Here is a 4,980-nt window from a genome sequence, read left to right as displayed (position 1 = left end):
GTTTTTATTTTCATCATTTAGTGTTTGCCGTGAAATGCATTGTGACCTCTGTGACCACGCAGAAGACTTTCTCTGGCAAGGCTCTCTAGCCCAATACTGCCTTGTGAGAAGTGCTTGGGATTCACTACAGAGACAATGGAGGTCCAGCTTATCCTCTCTGGTTGTAATGGGTGGAGCTTGAAGCTCCAGCCACACCATAACTCTAAAAGTAACTAGGGCAAGCTCCACCCATTAGATCCACAGAGGTGAAGCTGGAATAGAGCAAGTTCCACCCATATTACGTCCAGAGATGGGGAGTTGAATGACATTTGCAGTGAATGGCATTTGTCAAATTCATGCTTTAGACAGTCACAGAAACATTGCGTGGAGTATAAACAGTAGTTCCAGCATTTGAGGGGGGAAACGTGACAATTGGAGTGATCAAGAAACCATTTCATTTTTACATTTATAGTCCAAAAGGTCTGTTCAGGATAAACATGTAGTACTTTGGCAATGAATATGAGAATGTACAATGCTAGAGCCTTTAAACATATCACGTTCAGCCAATCAGTGACCCTGACACCGCAAATAAGGATGTTTACCCAGGGTTAGGAATATACAGTGCAAAATGGCAGTTTATGATTACCCAGGATTAATCGTTAACCCTGGTTAAATTATGAGAAGTGTGAAACGTGAAGCAAGATTACCCAGGACTCAGTTTACCCAGGGTTTAGAATGACCCAGTATTAACTATTTCAAGTGTGAAAAGTTTTAAAGAGTAAAATGAATAGCTCCTCAAACCCCTTTTTCAATGAGAGTAAAAAGTTTTTGCATTGATTTGTACCTGGACTTTAAATAATTGGCACGAGAACCAGCAGTGTTTGGGTGGAAAACGGATAACAGAGATGTCACGGTTATGCTCAGTTTTGGATTCATTTTCATAGTGTCCAGTTCCTGTTTTTTCTGCCTTTATCTTGTTAGTTTTCCTTTGTTCTCAGTTTCCCGCCACTAGATTGACACCATGGTTATTCATTTACATTTACATTTATTCTTTAGCAGACACTTTTATCCAAAGGGGCTTACAAATGAGAACAATAGAAGCAGTTAAACTAACAATAGGACAACAATAAAGTACAATATGCAAGTGTAAGTGACCACAACAATATGCAAGTACAATATGGAAGTGCAAGTGCTATTCATTAATTAGATCACCTGTTTGTATTCAGTTCATTATCTTGTAAATTTAAGCCCTTCAGTTTCTTCTGTTCATCGTCTGGTGTTGTTTGTGTATAGTTCACACTATTATGTTATTCTTGGATTAGTGCCTCTGCTTTGTTTTATTAAAGATAATAAGCTTATTTTTTACGCAATCTTCCTTGTCGTCATCCTTTGTGGAGGATGAAAAAAAATAGTCAGGAAACATTAACCCATGTATGAGGTAAAAATAAGCTAGAATTCCTGTAAACATGAAATGGCAATAAACTCATTATGCTGAGGTAAATGAACCACAAAACATGGAAGGTTTAAATAAACCATGGTTGGGTTTGCCCATGTGGGTTGCAAAACAATCCAAATTGGGTTATATTTAACACATTGGTTTTAGAGTGTACACTAATCTACATAAAACTGATAAGTGCATGAAATAGTTTCCTGTCTGATGCGATGATTCATAATTCACGTATTATGTGAGCCTCATTTTTCTCTTTTCTCACACTCGCTGTTATGGAGTTGTTCATCTTCATTGCTTTTTAGCTTCTTGTAGGTTCAGTGTTAAAGTAAGTGGTCTCTGCTGTTTAATCATTGTCTTCTTAAATACTGTCAAATAAATACATTTGTACTCGTCTTTTTGATACATATTCTTAAACTTGCAAAGTGTGTAAAGGTTATATTTAAATTAAACCAGAATATGCATTTATTGAAAAGTGATTGATCTGTTTTGGGTTGTTGCAGAATTCCCTACTGTTATGTATCTCAAGATATTATTAGTGAGTCCAGCTCAGTGAAGATGAGCTGTGGGAATCCTGAATATGTACTGTAATAACTGGCAGTTACTCGGTAGAACGTGGGGGCTGATCAGAGCTAAGCTACGCTATTGTATTTTTACTAAGCTAATTGCTAGCGCGAATTACGAGCACTCGTGTCCAGTTAGGCTATATATATTAGAACAGTTATATTAAATTGTAATATTTCACAACATTACCGTTTTCTTTTATATATATTTTTTTTTTTTTATCAAATTAATATAAGCAGCCTTGGTGAGCATAAAAGACATTTAACAATCTTACCGATACCAAACTTTTGAACTGCAGAGTATATGTGGAACATTCCAACCTGGTCTCACAGGATTCCGTGAAATGTCCACGTGCCCTTAACTCAAAATCCGTGGAGCCATCACGGAATCGCCCCAAATTCCGTGATGCGGCCACGGATATTACTCCAATGCAAGTCAATGACACTGACCTTCCGTGGTCCACACACGGATACCCGTTTCAATGACGGAGTACAGATCTCACTCAATCGACGTGCTTTCTCATTTGGAAACGCAACATTTGAAGTATTTGTGAACTTTTCCAACAACAAATGCCATAATGACGTTAACCTGACTGTTATTGAAGCTATTGCATTGTCCTGTCATCATAAAATTTCGGTTTGTTTCAGTTAGCCTAACCAAAGTCCCGTGATGGCACCACGGACCTCAACAACCTGACCTCACTCATGGACGTTGTAATGTTGCTGGCTTGTTTAGGAACTTATAAGCTTTAGGTCGACTGTGTTGCAATGGCATGTAATTAACTTGACATTTTGTCTCGTCCTGTCATCATAAAATCCAGTTTGATGGCGTTTTACACCTATTGCTCGCTTGGCTATAGTCAGATCTAAAATCTGTGATAGGAGCACGGAGTGAGTCTGTGGTGAGACCACGGATAACTCCAACACGCAAGTCAATGACACTCATCTTCCGTGGTCCACACACGGATACCCGTTTCAATGACAGAGAACAGATCTCACTCAATGGACGTGCTTTCTCATTTGGAAACACAACATTTTAAGTATTTATTTATTTTCCAACACCAAATACCATAAAGACTTTAACCTCTCTGTTATTGTAGCTATTGCATTGTCCAGCCATCATAAAAATTCAGTCTGATTCTGTTAGCCAAACTGAAGTCCCGTGATGGCACCACGGACCTCAACAACCTGACCTCACTCACTGGATGGTGTGATGTTGCTCACTTGTTTAGAGACTTGAAAGCTTTATGTCGACTGTGTTGCAATTTTGTCTTGTCCTGTCATCATAAAATCCAGTTTGATGGCGTTTTACACCTATTGCTCGCTTGGCTATATAGTCAGATCCAGAGGTGGGTAGAGTACCCAAAAACTGTACTCAAGTAAAAGTACAAGTACTTATAGAAATATTTACTCAAAGTAAAAGTAAAAGTAATAATCTTAATAGTTACTTGAGTAAGAGTAAAAAAGTATCCAATGAAAAAACTACTCAAGTAGCGAGTAACTTACTTCGGATCATATAGGGCAGGCCTCGATTTTATATATATATATATATATATATATATATATATATATATTAGTGGTGGGCCGTTATCGGCGTTAACGTGCTGCGTTAACGCGAGACTCTTATCGCGCGATAAAAAAAATATCGCCGTTAATCTATTCTCCAAGTTGGGTTGGGAGATGGCTCTATACTACACAAGCTATGATGACGCAATCTACCCGCGGCCGCGAGGTAAACCCGGCTGCAACGCATATTCGTCGTCATCTTAAGTAAACACGGCTGAAAGTGAAAGCTGGTGAAAAAGATCGGTGCAACATCCATTATTTGGACTTGGTTCGGGTTTAAGCCGTCAGACGAGCAGCAGCAAACTATATACAGAGTGTGTGGGGTAACAGTTCGGTAAGTTAACACACGACTAATCCGTTCGACCACCTCAAATTCAAAACGAAACATGATATCACTGAATACCAGCGCGCGCGTATTATTCCCATTCCAATATATCTTAAGTCAAGTCAAGTCAAGTTTATTTGTATAGCGCTTTTCACAATACAGATTGTATCAAAGCAGCTTCACAGTATTAAATTAAAATAATACAACAAAGTTTGTTTCAAGAGGAATTTATTGATTGATAAAATTAAATTAAATATCCCCAAAATATCCCCAACACCCCAAAATATGTGCAACACCACATCTTAGTGGTGTTGCACATAATCTCGATTTTAAGAATCGTTGTTGTGTTTCTTTTTAACTGAAAAGACATCAGTTAGACAATATTCTAATTTAAAATTTGGGGTTTCATAAGCTCCAAGCCATAATAAACATTAGACCTACTTAAGTCTCTGCAGCTAGTGTACTTAAATTTTATTTTTCTGCATAATTATGTTGTATACTTACAGTTTTGCACAATATATGTTCTCAAAACTACATACACCCTTTAAAAAAAATACATTTAGCAGTTGTTTAGCATGGGTCTGTGTAATCTGTTCTGAAATGGTTTTATTATAATATACTGTATACAGTTATCGCAAGAGGCTGCAATGTATATCACAATGTAGATTTTAGGCCATATCGCCCATCCCTAATTGATAGCCTATAGTAGTTGATAATAACATAGGCCTACCTAATGTTGCCTACGGACGGTAACAGTACAGTAGTAACCTTTTACAGTCTATGAGTAGAACAGCTTTCTCAAGCAGTTTGTGATGCATTTTGGAAACAGGAGATGAGCCCCTGGTCTAATGCGCCACCTGGCTTGAGAAACCCGTTCTCAAAGACTTACTTTTATAGTCATTATTTGGGTAGCACACATATTCTGAATGCCTTCGGCAGAATTCAAATGAGCCATTTTAATCTAGATTAATCTAGATTAATTTCAAAATTAATCTAGATTAATCTAGATTAAAAAAATTAATCTATGCCCACCTCTAATATATATATATATATATATACATACATATACATACAGTATATATACACTGTAAAAAAAAAAC

Source organism: Leuciscus leuciscus (genome assembly GCF_965113295.1).
Source record: "Leuciscus leuciscus genome assembly, chromosome: 23".
NCBI classification, from domain to species: Eukaryota; Metazoa; Chordata; class Actinopteri; order Cypriniformes; family Leuciscidae; genus Leuciscus; species Leuciscus leuciscus.
The sequence above is the reverse complement of the archived record's forward strand: the minus strand, read 5'-3'. Positions refer to the sequence as shown.